This window comes from Triturus cristatus, chromosome 6 (genome assembly GCF_964204655.1).
Source record: "Triturus cristatus chromosome 6, aTriCri1.1, whole genome shotgun sequence".
Taxonomy (NCBI): domain Eukaryota; kingdom Metazoa; phylum Chordata; class Amphibia; order Caudata; family Salamandridae; genus Triturus; species Triturus cristatus.
Genome location: NC_140589.1, coordinates 81,605,708 through 81,625,390, shown reverse-complemented (window position 1 = coordinate 81,625,390; position 19,683 = coordinate 81,605,708). Strand labels below are relative to the sequence as shown.

The following is a 19,683-nucleotide window of genomic DNA, read 5'->3' as shown; positions in this document are numbered from 1 at the left end:
ATGATGTATTCATATAGTCCCAGGGGACTTTCCCAGCCTTTAACGTTTGCAACGTCCATGCAAACTGCATTATAGAACGTAATTGATTTTGACCATGATACAAAATAGACCTATCATCCTGCACTATATCAACAACAGAAGAAACAATGGGCCATATGCATCAACGAGAAACCTGCTCGCAAACGGGCAGATTAGCAGAATCTGCCCCTTTGCGACCGGTATTTTTGCATTTGGGATGCATCATCCCAAATGCAAAAATCGCTATTTAAGGAATCTCTAAATAGCGATTCCTTAAATTGCGATTGCATTTAAGGAATCCCAAATTGAGATTCCATAAATGCAATGCATGAAAGTTTAAAAATTAGCGATTTCGCTAATAGGGGGAGCAAATTACCATGAAGTTGAACTTCATGGTAATTTGCAAAAACTTTGAAAAATGCACTAAAGTGCATTTTTCAAAGTTCCATTTTACACACACACATGCCCTTGGGGCATGTGTGTGTGCAAGATGTATTCATATGCAGATTTCAGGGGTGCAACAGGGTGTCCTTTTTGACGCCCTGGCACCCTTGAAATAGCATGAACAATTTGCGATTCTCTAATTGAGATTAGCAAATTGAGAAAGTCCTCCCATTCATTCCTATGGGCCTCTAAGCCTATAGGAATCAATGGGGAGGTATTCCTTAATTGCGACTCGCAGTTTGCGAGTAGCAATTAAGGAATGTTTAAAAATCGCTATTTTGTAAGCGATTTCTACATGCATAGCCTTTTGCTATTCCTTATTAGCGAATCCTTATTTTTAGCTATTAAGGAATCGCAAATGGCATTGTTGATGCATGTGCCAGAATATTGTCTGAAGTGTAAATTCTGGAAGAAAGGGTGTTAATGCTATTATCTATAACAGCTAGTACTTTTTCCATAGTGGCTTGATCAATAGCCCTCAATCTGGAAGCCGCTTCAATTTGTGATAACTTCCAAACTTCGTTATAAATAGCATACACCCATCTTTTGGACCTGCCACCCACAGGACCCTTAACAAAATCATTCAAATCTATTTTGTCATGTAATTTAGATAAATGAAGTTTAACAGATGCCAAGGTGGAATGTTGCAGCCAAGATTGGCATAACTTCCCTACAGAGTAGGTAGTTACAGAATGAGAGGATTCAAAACGAGGGTCCACACGATCCTGCGTATACCCAGGTTTCAAGCCCAAAAAACGATGTTGACAGGAATCTGAGCTCGTCTGCCATATTAACCATCCTTCCGGATTTAATTTGGAAATATTGAAGGATGTATTAGAGATGGATGACTGCAACGCATCAAGGGACAGATCTGTATGATTATCTCAATTTGGATAAGCACCCAGATCCGGAGTAGAGGGAAAATTTAATTTTTTCGAAGTAGCCAATCCAAAGTAGGTGGTCTGAAAGATTGTTGAATTTAAAAACAACATGTGGTTCGGGATGAGGCAGGCACGATGCAAAGCTTCTGTTCCCTGTACCTGCCACGGTTTGGAACCCCAAACCGATTTAAGATCAATAGTAGCTTTCCACAGATCATAACCTCTGATTGACAAATCATCCATAAAGGATTTGAAATATAATAATTTGGTGTGTGTCAGCCTAACCTTCGAGGCAGACGCTGCTGCCACTTTAAAATGAAAGGAGGCAGGATTTGAAACACTGTAATCAGCAAAATAAGTGAATTTGTTCACCAATGTGGTGGAGCTGCCTAGCATTGGCGTTGGACAATGTTCCCATTGCGTAAAATTTACAAAATTTCGATATGTATTGGCTTTATGTAGAAAATGATTGCCATAATGTTGATAGCAAAACTGCTCACCATAATTAGCAGTATCTAAATACAAATCCTCAGCATCAAATGCAGCATAATATTTCAAATCAGAAAACAGTGTTTCTATGGGCTGAACGTCCCAATCATCAGAGCGGATGTTTTGCTTAACCACATCACCCATAGAAACACGAAATACATTCGGTACATTGATAACTTCAGTGGGACCATGAATTTGAAATTTAAGAGCATCCCACGCAATTCCATCTAACACAGGCCAGGCAGTAATATTCACAAAAGTCTGGTCCCTCTTCATGATGTGTGATGAGGAGTGGTGGGCCAAAGTTCTGTCAATTAGTCTAATTGCAGATCTTTCCTTAAGGTAGTGTCCATTCACAAGACGAAAAAATACCACCACAAATCCAATGGACATGAACAAAAAAAATACATACAAGTATTAGCCAAATGTAAGTCCAAGGGGGAATCAAAAAATTTCTTTTAAACCAAACAGCAAAAATAGAAACTTTTGATGGGGCATTGGAAGTCATAGAGTTAGTGTCAAAGGAGAAACGTGATTGATTAACTGTGGTGGATTGTAAAATAGGCAGTGGTACATCTGCAGGATAAGCATACTCGGTATCTTCAGGTGGACCACCAGCCGGTGGTAGCAACAAAGGATCAGTAACTGTATGCATCTCAATGGCAATATAAGACCAGGTGGTAGAGACTGGAGCCAAAACAGAATTTCTCAGCATCGCAGGGCAAGAAACCGCTGGAGTCATACTAAGAAGAATCGGCCACTCGCTGTAGTTTGACATTGTCAATGGAGATGTACCTGTTATCCTTGCGACCAGGAAGTGGAGGTAAAATGACTGTTCTTGTACCCTGCACGCCAAGCACTGGAACCGGGGCACGATAAGAGGGGCCGAACTCCTTCTTGTTCTCCACTTTCTCACGGACCAGGTCACCAACTCGAGGTAGCCAGCCGACTACCGGAATCTGAAGCGCAGCATAGATGTGGAGGGCAAGTGTTCCTTCGCGAGACTGTCTCTGGCTTCTTGTAGAGTCTGCAATACAGCAAAGTGATCATCTACGTCAAAGGGTGCGGCAGACGCCGCCATTTCTAGACCGTCAAGGTCCGGGTTAAACATTTTTATGCCAAAGAGCATCATGTATGGGGTCCGCCCACCCAGAGACCTTCTTGCGTGATTATTAAGTGCACGTTGGACGTTATACAGATGGGCTAACCAGTTCCGGCCAGTGCCTAAAACCCTAGCTGTCAAGGATTGCTTTAAGTCACGGTTCATTCGCTCCACCACACTATTACCCTCAGGTCGGTATGGAGACGAAAATTTGACTTGGACCCCCACATTTTTCATGGCTTCTTTGTACGCCTTAGAGGCGAACGCAGGGCCCTGATCAGAATGAAAAGTACCACACGCAAAACTTTCCACAAAGACACGCAAATTCCTGATGACAGTACGGGCATCAGCACTCCTTTGTGGCCATACCCAAAGAAAACGTGTGCACGAATCCACTGCAACTAAGATATACTTGTACGCAGTATCGGAGGAGAAAGGACCGCAGTGATCCAGATAAACACATCCAAGTGGTTTATTGGATATGTACAACTGAGTTTGTGGTGGACGCGCAGCAGTTGAAGGTTTTATCTGCTGGCAAATGTCACAATCAAGAACATAAGTGCGAGCCTGTTTATATAACCCGCGCCACCAGTAACGTTGTTGTAACAGAGTAACAGTTGCTGCAACACCGGCGTGGTCAGAGGCCATACCCTCGTGAGCTGCTGTTATCAAGGATGGTCTGCAGTCCGCGTTGGGAATCAATCTGTCACCAACGTCGTTAATTCTCACTAATGGGACGTTATCAGGACTTAAGTGATAATGGTAACGAGAAGGGAAACCTCTCGGGTAATTACTTCCCTTCTCTGTAGCAGCAATAGCTGCCAAGATGTCATCATCGATCTTACTTTTGGATCTTGTAACTGCTGCTACTAGATATGTTGCCACTGCTGTTTTCGCTGCTTCGTCAGCTAAGCTGTTGCCTACAGCGTGGACACCAACTCGCTGGTGCCCAAGAGTGTGAATTACATTCACGAGAGGCAGGTGTTCTTTAAGTTCTGCCACTCGAACCCAAAGCATTTTATGCTTAATTGTGCTACCTTTGGAATCACGATATTCATTTTGAGACCAAAAGAATAGATTGTCGTTGAAGGACTGAACTCAGTAAAACGAGTCACTTACTATAAGAGTAGTGACTCGAGGATCAGCAAACTTCAGTGCAAGCACCAGAGCACGGAGCTCCGCCAACTGTGCGGTACAATCACCCAATGACTGCGTATGCACGATATCAGATTGGAATTCACCATTTACGAAAGTACCTGCCACAATTGCGCAGGCCGCTGAATAGGCATGCTTCGATCCAGTCGCCGGTTGCGATGAACCGTCAGTGTAAATGACACAATGGTAATCTTCGAGCGGGCGCAAAGACAGAGGAGCCGGATGAACGAATTCATACTGTAAATACTCCTGAGTCTGCAATGAGGCATCAAAGATATAGGTGACATCGGGCGATGTCACGAAAGTGGCGCATTGTATCCAACGTGAATGCAAAGCTTTAGAATTGGGTACACTTGCTTTCGTCACTGCCTCTAGGGCAGGATACGGTGTAACCACCAACATGCGTTTTCTTTGGGATAGCGCTCGTTCTTTAAGAATCGCCATCTGCTCTGCAGTTAAAACTTTCTCGACAGAGGAACAGCGCAGTTCAGCCGAAGTGTACAGGTGTGATTTGTATGCAATGGGGGCGGTGTCGCCCTCATTGAACGTTAAGTACGTGAAACCCACTGCGCCTGGCACAATTCTTATTACCAGGTTAGTGTGGTTATCACGTGTCAGTAAGTATTTTGAAGCAAGAAGATCAGCTTGCAAAGATTGCAAAATAGCTGAATGCTCTGGCAACCAGCTCGATTTGGAAAAATTAGGTTGTACCAAGGCATAAAGCGGCTTGATACGCTGGGCATAATCAGGAATGTACATACGACCGAAATTCAGAAAGCCCAGCAAAGACTGTAATTTTTTCAGTGTTGTAGGAGCACGCAAGCATGCAAACTTCTCCAGAAAGTGAGGAGCTAACCCTCGACCCTCATTGTTGAGCTCGTAGCCCAAGAACAACACTGTATACTCTGCAATGTGAGACTTCGCAAAGTTGAATTTGTACCCGAAGTCTGCAAACATAACAATGATGCGATCAACGCGACACAGATGCGGCCACAACTCGTCGTCTGTGAGATAGATATCATCAACCCACGAGTACGCATCAGGGTCTATGCTCTCTAACAGAGAGAGACAACATGTGCGGCAAAGACGCCAAGGCTGTTTTTATAACCCATGGCTAGTCTCTTAAACTGTTTTTGTTTGCCGCCAGAAGTAAACACTGTCCATTGACTACTAATAGAGGACATGTTATGGCTGTAAAAGCCATTGGAAATGTCAAGTGTGGTTTTAAACCTTTTTCTCAAGAGACTATCGACGAGAGCAGAACTGTGGGTATTCTGTACAGCACATGTCCGGCAATGAGAGTTCAGATGCCGGTAATCCAAAACTAGGCGGTACGACCCATCAGGCTTTGTCACAGTAAATAAAGGATTATTCATTGGTGACACACATGTTTCAATAACACCCTGATATTCCAATTGATCAAGGATGTCCGCGACGTGAGATCTAGCTTTGCGACGCATGGGATATTGGGGCTGTGGCTGTGGCATTTGGAAATATTGAAGGATGTATTAGAGATGGATGACTGCAACGCATCAAGGGACAGATCTGTATGATTATCTCAATTTGGATAAGCACCCAGATCCGTAATGGAATCTCATGGCTGGGGGACAATTTATCCCAGCCCACCTAAGTACGATACAAAGCCGGTGCAAGCACCTGAGCCCACTCTTCGGCAAACCTTTCAGCGTGCTCCTTTGGCACTGTGTGTGCAAAGGACGGGAGGATTACCTCCTCCCCTCTAGGAGCATCTAAAATGAAAGCCGGGGGCCAGTCTGCCTCCGCTAAGAGAATGTCATAGGAAGATGTCAGATTATCCAAAAAAATCCCTTGAATCGTACGTTGTATGTCACCTTCAATTAAGAGGACTATATCATATAGTCTGTCAGGGGGAGCCACTCCAGTGTCAGCAGTTTCTACAGTAATGAACGTGTCAGTTGCTGTCGCCTCCAGATATGGACGCAGTGCTTGCCGCACTACTGTAACCTCCGCTGAGCAGCGTTAGTGCCCATGTCGGGTTCCGAAGCTGCGTTCTCACTATCTGTGGCATACCTCGCTGTTAGCGCAGCAACTTTCTTCTTCAGAAACAGGGGACGTTGACGTGCAAACTCGTCTTGCTTGCCTTTACCGTCAGCCTGACTGGGTTGCTCGCGTCCTTGCTGGGCACCCCGACCTTTGCCACGTTCTCCGCCACCGGACTGTGAAGAACGAGGAGAGCGTTGTTCAGTAACCTGAAATCTATCAGGTGACCTAATACTAGTGCGATTGCGCAAATCGTATGTGCGTTCACTAGTCGGCTGTACGGGAGACGCAGGACGAGACCCTTGTTTCTGTTGCTGCTTTCCCTCTTTCCCTGTTTCTTTGTCCGCCAATTCTGCTTTGGAAAAGTTGGACGATCGTCTTTAACAGACGAGCTCACCTTAGTTTGTTGTATCAAGTCAGGAATGATTATAGTTGGTTTAACCCCTAAACTACTGCAGCCAATAGTTCTCTAAGCCTCCGCAATAATTTTAGGCAACTCTTTGGGCTTATCGAGTTCATCGACGCGGGCTAAGCCATTAGCCACTTGGAATTGTACCGCATCTCCCTTGAGATTACCAAGGACGAGAGAGGCAACTACGTCGAACACTCCGACAAGCCGCATTCCCAACTCTACAGCCGCCTCCGGACCGTGGTTATCTTGAACACGTTTAATGACGGAGGGAAGTACAGCCATAGACGGAGTGCCAAAGCATTTCGAGTAGACCGCGGCAAAAACCTTACCCCAGTTGTCACAATCGGACACTTCTGGGACTAAGTCTTTCGGCAAACTAATGGTGAGGATTCTGTGTTTCTCCACAGTGGTAGAGTGTGGAAACACTGCTTCCAGTTGGTCAAATTTCTCGGCAAGCCAATAAGGCAAATCGTCCTTATTCTGGGGGCGCTTGCCCATCACCGAATTAACTATGACCGGGCTAATAACCGCAGGGTGACCAGCTGGTATTCCCGCAACAGCAGGTGCCCCCACCTGCACATTGCGCGAAACGTATTGCACCAAAGCCCTATATACTGTAATGAGGGCTGTATGGAGTGTACGCAATTCATCCACCGTAATAGTCAAATAGCGGGGGTGAGGCGTAAATCCGGCCAGCACCGGCCATGTGGCCCTTGAAATTGACAAAGGGCCGAGTCTAGCCGGTGCAACCGCATGGGGAAGGGCGCCATTAAACCAAATGCTATGCTGCCAGGCTGAAAGGGGAATTTCCAGCGTCCTGTATGGCGTAAAATTTGCTGGGACCCGTGTGTGAGTATACGAGTGAAACGTCTTATCATCCGCATTCACTGCCGGCAGCGTCACCCAAAAGTAAAACAACTCGTAAGGGTGGGACGCGTCCGCACTCACCACAAAAATTACGGCCATCCCATCGTCCGGTACCCCATACTGCGTCAAATGATGCCGCAAAGGCGTCCAACTATGTATTGTATTGTATGTATTGTATGTTTATTTATATAGCGCCTATATACCAACAGGTCTCTTAGCGCTTGACAGAAAAGAGGTTGCATTCAAGCCGGTACGGACAGTCCTGGTGGTGAATTAGGTTAAAAGGTGTCTTTAAATAACAGAGTTTTTAGCAGCTTCCGGAAAGGAAGCAAACCCGGTTCCTTTCGTAAAGTATCCGGCAGTTGGTTCCAGAGTCGTGGCAGAATAACTGAGATAGCTCGTCCACCCTTGGTAGCCAAATTGCTCCGAGGGCAGACTAACTGGAAGGCATCTGTAGAGCGAAGTACTCGCCCTGGCACATATTTAACTAAACGTTCCCTTATGTAGCCGGGAGCGTGGCAATAGAGGGTTTTGTGAACAATGCACAGACCTTTGAATTTTGCGCGCTGTCTGACAGGCAACCAGTGTAGCTTGTGCAGCAAGGGTGAAGCACGGGTCCTCCTAGGAAGGCTAAAAATCAGCCTAGTAGCGTCGTTCTGTACAACCTGGAGTCGATTCATAACTTTCAGAGGGAGTCCTAGATAGAGCGCATTCCCATAATCGAGGCGCGATAGAACAGTAGCTGAGACTATAGATTTCATAGAGGAAACTGATAGGAGGGGGACCAGTTTCCTCAGTTGTCTCAGGACGCCGGTGCAGATGCCCACCACTGAGTAGACTTGATGACTCAAGGAGAGTTCCGAATCGATCTTGATTCCCAGACTTTTCACGACTGGTGACGGACATGGAGGGGCCCGAGTTCTTTGGGCCAAAACAAGCCACTCCAGAGGTTGTTATTTGCTGGAATGACGAGGACCTCCGTTTTGTCAGGGTTAATTTTCAAGGAATTGTGTGCTGCAATTTCGACCGCCATAAGGATACAGAGAAGAACAACAATGGATTTTACAGTAGCACAAGGGTTCAGAAATATTAGAAACCTTTTTAATTACCAAGCTTGAAAGAACCTATTAGGCTACTAACAGGTAGGTGTAATCCGTCACTCCCGTTATCCGGAAACCAGAGTGAGGGAGTCGTGGACTAATATAAGCACTACTAAGGCGTTTCAAATCAAAAGACCAAACGTTAGGTATGCCATGTTGCAGGGATTCTGCTCATGCACAGATCTATGCGCAGGAAACCAGGACCTCAGTGAATTGTGGTGTACCAAAAAATCACCTCAGAACCCCTATCCCTATCCGACCAGCATCAGTGTCCCATTAGTTATCCGTATTCTACCGGAGGTCCCAATGTATAGACAACCCAGAACAAGCGACTTAGAGTACTCTCAGGAATGGTGGGAATCAGAAATACACAACAAGAGTAATTAGAGATACGGTAGAGTTTAAAATGTTTATTTTATAAACTACGTGTCCTAAAATGCAGTACTTTGGCTAACATAAGCAGACAAATGATTACAAATAAAACCATCAGCATTGTTACAATACCATAAAAAATGAAAGGAATAATCATAGTATAAATGACAGTGGAATACAGCCACCTTCCTTTCGCTAGTAAACTAATATTATTAGACTAGTAGAAGGTCTCTAGGTCTGAATGGGGAACCCCATACCGTAAAGATCAGCTTAGTTGAATCACATCACAGGATCAGGATTGCTCTGCTCCTGGGAAAGCTCTTCTCCAGAATGAGTGTGTAAAGCATGCAGACTGCAATATTAAAAGCACTCGACTGTCAGGTATTTGCAGCTGTGTGCGTGTTATGGCTAAATAGTGGGCCGATCAACCTGAACTCAAAAACATGCATTGTCTGGCGACCCAGACTGTTTCTTTACACAATGTTCAGACCAAGGTCGCAGCGCACGTCTAGGGATGTGAACAACAGACAGTTCTCATGTGAAGAAAAGGCAAGCAAGCAGTTTTCAAATAATAACATGTATCTGCAGTGTCATGTGCAAAAGCAGCAAAAGTGGCAAGATGGCTCTCTAACATCTAACGCGCTTATGCTAACATAGCAATATATGTATCTAAATCGACGCCTTCACTACAGTACAAAACAGTACAATTACTGGTGCTGATTTAGCATAATCTGCTGTCCTACGAGTCTTTGTTCACATGCCTCTGATTTCCTTCAAGTCATTTATGATACATGTTTTGGTTAGAGTTCGAGTTCTTGCTTTAATTTCTCTTCACTTTTATTTGCAGTTATGCACTTGGTGCTGAAAATGTTTGACACAGGTTTAATTTTTCCATTATATTTCTGTAGGAAAGCACCCCTTTTTGACATGGTCACCCCCACCTTTTGCCTGGTATTCAAAGCAATTTTGGCTAGAAGTGCACAGGGTTCCTGCTATCCAGGTCCCCAGTGCCAGATCTCTGTCCCTAAAACTGTGAAATTGTACCCCAATTGGCAATAACTTTAGTACCCCTTGCAAGTCCCTAGTAAATGGTACCCCTGGTACCTAGAGCATCGAGTACTAAAGAGGGTCCCTAAGGGCTGCAGCATGAATTGTGCCACCCTTCACCAAGCACAGGCAGACTGCCACTGCCGGCTACGTTTCTTGGTGCAGACAAAAGTGGAAACACGACATGGCACACATCCTTGTGTGCAATGCCCACAGACACTGCATGCAGCCTGGGTAAGTCACCCTTACTGCTGGTCTTAGAGTCCTAAGGCATGGTGCACCATATTGCATGTGTGGGTATATCTGCATGAGCAGATATGCCCCTGTGCTGGTCAGTTCAATTGCTGCCAGCACAAGTATCCAGGGATGCCATTTTATGTACATCATCTGGACACTGGCGAAAACCATTTTCCAAGCTGCGGGAAAATTATTAGAGCGGCGTGTTCACCTTTACGCTAGTCCCTCCCCACCCCCTAAGGAGGGCTACGTGTAGCAAATGCGAAAATCTGCCATCTTTGTGATGGTAAACTTAGGAACTCTGGGACAGGGTTATGCCCGCTTCCCATAGGAAGTGGTCATATAGGGCGCGTAGTGACCCCTGGGTTATGAGTACCCTGCACTCCCCTAACACCCCTAAATCTAGACTTTAGGGTAGCCCCTGGCACCAGGAAATCCGATCCTGCCGACTGCAACGACAGAACAAGCACCATTCATTAATATGAAGGCTGTGGAGCGGACGAGCCGACTCCGTGCAGCACCACGCTTCATATGCAAATTATGCTTGTTCTGTCGTTGCAGATCCTACAAAGGAATGAAAACATTGCATTAAATTTCAAGGCATTGAACCTACTAAGGATGTCACTAATACTCACCGCGAGGGACTACAACTCCCAAGATACTTCAATGAACATTGCACTAAGCTCCGCCCACTGAAGGCGATTTGTATAAAGTTTGAAAATTAACAAGGTGAGCCGTCAATGCTTGATGTCTGCCCAGGAAGAAGAGACGTGGAATGCCTCGAAACTCGTCGGCTTTTTAAAAGAGACTGTTATTGCAAAGGAGAAACAGGCTGCAACGAGGTGATACAAGACCGCGAGGTCTGAAGCGTGGTCGAGTGCCCCTTCAATGCTTCAGGGCGATTGTTTGTAATAAAGAAATCCTACACGGCAGCCTGGCCGTGGAAGTGAGCACCATTCATTAATATGAAGCCTGTGGAGTGGACGAGCTGACTTCGTGCAGCACCACGCTTCATATGCAAATTATGCTTGTTCTGTCGTTGCAGATCCTACAAAGGAATGAAAACATTGCATCAAATTTCAAGGCATTGAACCTACTAAGGATGTCACTATAACTCACCGCGAGGGACTACAACTCCCAAGATACTTCAATGAACATTGCACTATGCTCCGCCCACTGAAGGCGATTTGTATAAAGTTTGAAAATTAACAAGGTGAGCCGTCAATGCTTGATGTCTGCCCAGGAAGAAGAGGCGTGGAATGCCTCGAAACGCGTCGGCTTTTTAAAAGAGACTGTTATTGCAACGGAGAAACAGGCTGCAACGAGGTGATACAAGACCGCGAGGTCTGAAGCGTGGTCGAGTGCCCCTTCAATGCTTCAGGGCGATTGTTTGTAATATATATATATATATATCTGAGACCATTGTATTAAAGGATAGGATAGTTGGTGGAATGAATAGCATCCAGGCAAGTAGTGTTTGTCTGGGTGTTTGATCTGATTCAGAATAGCTGAGAACAGAAGAGATACTTTGGAATCTCTGGTCCTCCTATCCTCTGCATTTTCAAAAGACATTCAGTATCCGCTCTAGTAAACACATAATTTCTAAAGCATTGCCTCACGTTCATTAAAAACACGCATTTCTTATACAATAATTAAGCACCAGATGTTTTGCTTAATTCAAGAGGTCAACCTGTTTTTAACGTGTCTTCAATTGGGCACTAGCCCTCAATTTGCCACCTAAGAATCAAATGCTTTACAAGTAATAGCAATCTTCTGTCAGCAAAACATGACATTCTCATCTTCTGATCTTCATCTTACGTAGAGCAGTCTGCTACCGAAACACTATTTATTAAAGGCAAAGGAAATGTAATTGGACTATGTATTTGTTTTGCCCTGTGAGTAAGAATATGCCCCTCTAAATCATTTTCCGCTGATGACTTGTCTACATTTACTGGCCCATTGTACAAGACAGTAGATTACTTGTCTAACTGAGACAGAGATTTTTACTACAGTTTAAGCACCTCCGCATCTTTACAGATGCAGATTGTCAAGCAATTATTCTCGAGAATCTTTCTACATTATGTGTAGTCACCCTGCTGCTTGCATTTGGTTTGACTACAAACGACACTTCTCATCAGTATGCAATGGCTTTCTCTGATCGAGTAAAGGACTTTATTTCATATGGAACTTACCAGACCCTTCCTTCGATACTTGTATGCTCAAGAGCACCCCAAACAGAAAGGATAAGTAAAGAAAGAGAAATGATGATCGTGCTCCCTACCCAGATTAGTTCTGATAGTACGTTAGACCTATCTCCAGTACCTGAGTTTGACAATAAAACTACAACTATTGAGCCACTCATTTTCCTTCAAAAACAAGTAGGATGTCTCTCTGTTTAGTTGTGTGTAATGGGTTTTTGCGACTTGACCTTTACTACTTTATTTCACTTTTCAGTCGGTGAGCAGAGCTGTCTCTGGTACTGTTGCAACAATAGGCTGCAGCCTGGCTTTGTGTACCTATGCTACCCTGCCCTTCTATCTTTTATGGACAGCCCTATGTTTACCCCAACTGAATTTGAAAATCTTGCCAGTATATTGAAGATATGTTGTGTTTTATGTTCTGATCAGCAACAGCACTGTGTTCCAATGTCAAGGGACATCCAAAGTGCATAGCTTATTTCTCAACCCAAGCCTGTTGACTGACAGCAGTGGCAGTGTGATTTTGATCAGGGTCTCAGTGCTTTATAACTGTAGCCCTTGTGTGAATACTGTAGATCAGCTTTCCCCTGCAAAAGGTCATTTTAGCCCCCATAACTGGTGACACTCGGTTTCCTTCATGTCTGAGACTTGCACGAAGGGTGACTGGGTGAATGTGAGAGGATGTGCGGTTTGAGTGAACAAGAGAAAGAGAGAAAGAGAGAGAGTGAGAGAGGTACGAGAGAGAGAGAGAGAGAGAGAAAGAAAGAAAGAAAAAAAAAGACCGACCGATGGACGTACACACTTTGTCCAGCTCCCTGAAACCTTTTTACTTGCTGAGTGGGGGTGATATTCAACCTATTCCCTTTGTCTTTAGTGAATGCTTCTCCAACCTGAGCGAAACTCCCTACTCCCTTGTATGCGTTGTTGTGGCCATCTCACCTAGCAGTAGGCACCCAAAAGTAAGATAGTACACATCACACCTGAGCCATCCAAAACTGGTCTTTCTAAAGGCACAGAGTAAGGAGCCTGAGAAGTCTGGCCATCTACATTATGCTCCTCAAAAATTAGGATAACCACAGGGTTATAGATTCTGGCCCTCTCAGTCAGTACTTAGTTCATCTCGTCGACTGGATACTGAAAGGACTTAAACGCCTGTTTAAGAAAGGAAGACAATGTACCAAGAATGGAACCTCTGCTGTTTGTTAATTCTCCCTCCATGCTTGGCCCAAGTCTGGAAAAGGATTTGGTGTCGCCCTGCTGCAGTGGAACATAATCCTTGCCTGCAAGAGGATCTGCACTGTCTCTGCCAAAAGTGACCTGATTCCCACGGAGATAGTCGTTGTGCCCAAATAACTGGAAGAACTGTTGAGGACAGCTTGAGGAACTGGGCCTGCTTGGTTGCCAAGCCCAGCTGCCCATGAGTACTAAAGATTATCGATTGGGTTGAGGCCTACTCCATTGCTTGCAGTTATATATCCTTCTTTAGCCTCAAAAGTACCCTGAGAGACCATCTTTACACCTCTGGCTTGGTGTCTGGTCCTACAGGATGTAGGAGATTGTTCAGCTAACACAACAGTTGAAACCATCTTTCTAGCCCTTCTGATTCTGGAAATATTACTAGTCCAGGTTCTACCTTGACTGGCAATGGTTAACCCCAGGCTTTTGGGTGTTCTGCCACTGGAAAGTCTTTACTACAACCAGTATATACAAACATAAAAGCCCCTCTGGGAAAAGCTATCCTTATGACATTAGAGGCAACTGACCCACTATTTTTCTTCTGTTTGATCACACTAGCCAAAGTGACTATATTGCCCTTAACTAGGATCTGGAGTCCAGTAAATCAAACATGCCCCTAAATGGACACTTCAGGTCACACGGTGGGCCACCAAGGACATCATCAGGTGCACCAAAGATGTTTTGTTGTGAGTGTAGATCGTTTTGTTGTTGATGGGACAGGCAAGGGTTACAAAGTGTCTAGTTTCAGGTGCCTGCTTCCGTTCCACAACTGGGACTACTTTAGGGAAAATGCAGTTTAAATTCTCTGAATCTGTGAATAACCTTAGGCGATAGATTGGATCCGGAGATGTTTCTCAGCCATCCTCTAAAGCACCGGTAGGTGCCGTTGTGCTGCTCTGCGTTAGGATAGATCCACCCTGGAAGTGGCTTTGTGGGCCACAATAAAACAGCCACCAACACCACCACCTCTGCACGTCATCATTTCCTTTCTTTCTGCACTTTCAGATGCAAATCTGGAGCTCACTCCCTTGATTTCCTTCACCTCACAGACTTTTTTTAAAATGTTATATTTCACTGATTTTCCAGTGTGCAAGGGACAGGTCTTCCCCAAAACAGAAAGGTTTTAAACAATGCAAGGATTGCCACAAACAGATGTCGGTGACGGACCCTCACAAATTCAGCCTCTGTTGTTTGGGCTCCTTGCACAACTTGAAGTTGTGCCGCAATGACTTAAATGAATCCGAAGGTCATCTGGGACTGCAAGGCCAAGCTTTAGCTTGCCTGGCACCGTAGGAAGGCCCAATTGAACTCAAGGATGGGGACTTTTCTCTTTCCAGAGAGAGGTGATGGTTGCACTTCAGATCCTCATGTAGGTCGAAGGAAAAGACTCACAAGAATTGGCTCCCCTTCTTCCGGCCACTCTCACCAGGAGAAGTCACGTGGACGTAAAAGTACCTCAAGGATGTGATCTCAGGCTCCAACCTAAGAACAGCATCTTGGGGCGTGATGGCTGACCTCTTGCAAGGGGTCCCGGATGACCTCTGGGCTAACCTTCAACAATCATTCAGTAAGGCCAGGATACAGTGAAATACGTAATCCAACACCACTGATAGTCTACGTAGGGCAATTGTTACCAGCTTGATGCTTCTGGGACACTCCTGGATAAAATCCACAGAATTCTCAAGCGATGTCAAGCAATCACTTAAGGACATGCTCTTTGCTGGCATCCGTTTCTGTAAAGGCATGGCAGAGTCAGTGTGGAGCTCTTCAGAGAGAGCAAGTCAACCGTGCTCTCCTTCGGCCTTGCACTGCCCCTGCAACCATTTCTCCAGCAATATCTCCCCTTTCAATGCTTTGGGACAGGCTTACACCAGATTTCAGAGGCAGCAGAAACCACTCCAGACTTTGCCTCAGCTACATCAGACTTGTGAAGCCTTTTGGGGTTAATCTCAGGGATCCTGCCCATATAGTCTAAGCACCCATGAACAGCAAACCCCTCCCTCCAACACTGCCGTAAAACCACTTAATTTGCCCTTAGCAGCACACTCTCACCCGTTTGGAGGACTTATAAGCGATTACTGCCACAAGTGGTAAAGCATCACGTCAGACAGATGGGTGCTTCAACCTTCCTTTCCACCCCTCCTAATTTCCACCTACACTTTAAAGGCTTCCAGAGAACCACATGTCCATTCTGCCGATGGAAGTTCAAACCATTTATTAAGGGGGGACCATAGAAAGAGTTCTGGCATCAGAAGTCTTGTCTGGCTGTTTCACCTGCCACTTTCTGATGCCAAAGATTCTGGATCTTCGCCGTCTGAACTTTATCATAAAGAAGGACTAGTTCAAAATGCTCACCCTGGCTAAAGTTCTGTCTGCCCTATATCTAGAAGACTGGAAGGTGACTTTGGATTTGCGTGACACTTATTTGCTCATCCCTGCTCAGCAGTCTCACATGTGATGGTAGTGGTTGCTGCCAATCTCTGGAGGTTAAGAATGCCAGTCTTTCCATACCCAGTGACAGTTTATTGAATGCAAGCTCACCTCAAAGTCATATATCCCCTCCAGACAACGGTCACACCTGACTCCTTTCATTGAGCTCTCTTTCATTGAAGCACTTCTGGACACCATGCTGTTCAGACCCTTCCCTTCAATGAACCCAGGATTTCATACCATGAACTGGGTCTCAAAGCAGCTCTTAGACTTCTTGGCCTTCTGCATTCTGCTAGGAGACTTCACCAGGAAGCACATGCGGGCTCTGCAGTGGTATCTCAATTCTCTGGGCTCAGCAGTTGGGGGAACCTTGGGGGAATCTTTCCGCGGGGTCTGAGGAGAGTGCAAAATGTCTGAAGGGATGGCTGATGCATTGCAATTAGACCGGTGGCAGACTCCTCTCCCTACCTCACCCAGAGGTAATGGGCTTGACTGATGTATTGGTGCTGCTGGGGAGGTAATCTGAGAGAGGTGGAGATCAAAGGACCCTTGTCTTCAGTGGAGACCCGCCTCCACATCAACCTGTTGAAGATGCAGGCGATGTTCTTGGCCCCCAAATCTTTCTCCCCCGTCCATCAATGGGAAACTAGTGTAGGTCCTCACAGACAACAACACCGCCATATGGTACTTCAGCAAGCAGGGTGGAGTGCGGTCATGGGTCCTGTGTCAGGTGGCCTGCACCTCTAGAACTGGCTGGGCCATCAGGGTATTTTCCTGGTCACACACCACCCGGCAGGGTCTTTAGATGCTGTGGCTGACAAACTCACATAGCGGTGCTTAGTGGCTCACAAATTGCAGCTACACTTGGAGGAGTTACAAGGAGCCTTTCAACAATGGGGAAAATGCGGGCTCGATCTATCATGACCGCAAAGATAGTGCAGTGTCCAACGTTTCGCATGTTGGACTTCCTGAGTCAGCTCTCGCTCTGGTCCGCCTTTCAGTTTAACTGGAGCACAAGACTCCTGGACGCCTTTCAGCCTCTACTTCTCCTGCCCAGAGTTCTGAAGAAAATCAGGAACTACTGGGTCCAAGTTTTCCTAGTGGCTCCAGATTGATACAGGAGATAGTGGGACCCAGAATTTCTGGCCATGAGCATCTGTCCTCCTATTCGGAGAACATTGTTGTATTCTTAGCAACATATCCAACCCTTACAAGTCCAGTCATTTTAAGTTCTTCTGTTCTCCTTGTGTCTAGCCCAGCAGGGCGCCTCTGTGGAAACAGTTAAAGGTTGTTTATTGGTCTTATCAACCTTTCTACAATTGCCTGATCATCCAGCTGACCCATATGTTCCAGCCAAAACTCTTTATAATGCTCGCAGGTACCTAGATCTGGTTCTCACATTCTTGATGTGCACTCTGATCTAGCCTACACACAGCTGTCCGCCACAGTTGATCACATTGAAAATGGTATGTGATTTCTCACTGACCAACCCTCCTTCCTGTTTTGTGGAAAGGAGTCTTCTGGTCTATACAAATAAGATTCTAACTTGGAGATCTGAAGACTGTCATAATCTGATTACTAAGGGCTCTGTGTCCTGCGCGACAGACAGATATCCGAAGGAAACAAACATCGACGCAAGAAGGTGGCAGTTATATTGTGGTTCTGATGCCATTTCTGGAGCCACACAATACCACCTACCTGTGCCCGAGGAATTGTTGGAAAAAATCTCCAGATCTAACCGCATATTCCTTACTGCTCTACCACCTCACCGTTCTGGGGAATGGTCTCTTTTTAACATTAAAAAGATCCCAAGCTCGAGTTTGACACAGTTCCCAACAATTGTTCTGTGATCAGCGTCCAAGGGTGGATAAATGGAAAGGGACGAGAAACTGATGTCAAGGTGCCGGGGTGATGCTTATATGTGACTCCGCTTTGTCACTTGCAGGGTAGTACGGAGCCAACAAGAGCCGCACGATGTCACTTGTCTGTGTGCGAGAGCACTGCTGTTGGAATTCTCTGGATCCAGCCTGGCGATTAGTCTAAAGGTGAGAATCTGCATTTGGGTAGAGTATCCACCAGAAAGAGTGTTAGCACAGATTAGTAAATAGTTTGCTGTTTTGTAATAGAGAAAATAATTTTGCGTTTGTTCAGTCTTGTATGTTTAAAAAATATATATATATTTTGCCAGTCTGAAAATGTCAGCTTATAAAAGATTGTGTTGGCTCCTATACATATTTGCTTGTGAGCCAAGGTGTGCTTTGACAAAAAAACAAGGCTCCTTAGTACCACCTTCTAATCCACATTCTGCATCTTCAGGCATAACAGACTCAAATAGTCCAATGTTTGCATTGCTTGCTACTGGGAGGTGCACGTTGTGCATTGCTTGAAGTAGTTGTGCTGCCCTTCCCTGTTTCTTTTCTGTTATCATCGCTATTTTTCTGAGAGTGATCTTGACAATCATGCAAGCGTACTGGTGGAGGTTGTACATTTTTTTTTTTTTTTTTTTTTTTTTTGTTATCCGAGAAATTCTGACTAGGGCTCACCCTTAGGGTACCCACTACTGTCGCTGAACATGAACTGTGGGATGAGTAGTGTTGGTGGCAGCAAATTGGTAGTCCAGGATGTGAGTCAGTAGGCATCTCCCTATAGGGGTAAATGTCCATTCCCCTAACTGATGACCCTTTCTTTCCTTGTGTGGGGCTTGGTTAATCTGTCATTCATGTGTATTCGGTGAATGATAGGGTCTTTTGGACCCAACGTTTGCTTTCGAAGGTGGTGGTTTTCCTTTGGAAGTGTGGATTTGTCCAGTCCGGATATACCTGTTTATATTAATTCCTTTCATGATCTCTCCAAAACCAGTTGTTCCTGGTAGATGGATGAGGCTGCTAGTACGTACCTTTATTGAGAGTAGTTTTTGCCCTTCCTGAGTGAAACCCAGCCAGCCTGTCCTTTTTCTTAGTCTTCAGTCTCAAAGGCAATGAGCCTAGATGAAGGACTCTTAATCCCATCCATCTCTTGCACCTCCGGAACCAGTATTTGGTAGATTGGCTACAGTCTAAGAATGCCAGATAGTCCTCTCATCTTGAGACAAACACCTTCAAGACTGCTACTTTTTCTCAAACCTAAGTGTTTGGGAATTCCGCATGATACCTTGCTGCTGTCACCTGACACCAGATGAGAGCTTACCAGGCCTTTCTAGGAACTGGACTTTTCCTGCCTTAAGGAGCCATGTGGATACCAGGAAGACAAGTGCAAGGCTCAGTTGACCGGAGAATGAGTTTGAAGGACTTGTTAATGGACGGAGAATGCCCATGAGATACTCACAGATAATCTAACAAGGCAAAGGAAGAATGAAACTAACTGCAAAATCTAGTTCTGGGACTGCATTATCACCTGTCTTGAGCGAGTTGTGAGCATAAACGTACACTGATCCTTCTCATACCTAAAATTTCCAGTATTGCCTCTAGCTGTAGAAGGGGTAGTAAGCAATCCATATGTAAACCCACGGAATCGAGTTGTGGTCTTTTTGGCAGAATTGAGCAATATTTCTAGCACATACAGTTCCAGCGGTAAAAAATGATTTAAACCCTGTTCAAAGATTGTCCAGCATCCTTTGATCTTTATCCCTTGCACAGCCGAGAATACCATTTGGGTAAAAGTCCCTCAGAAGAGACGA

General features: G+C 45.2%; 1 protein-coding gene across 2 annotated transcripts in view; it reads left to right on the top strand.

Moving 5' to 3' along the window:
- Positions 1–19,683, top strand: part of LOC146813794 (cap-specific mRNA (nucleoside-2'-O-)-methyltransferase 1-like) — a 664,820-nt gene that overhangs the window by 151,138 nt on the left and 493,999 nt on the right. The gene's annotated exons all lie outside the window — the stretch shown is intronic.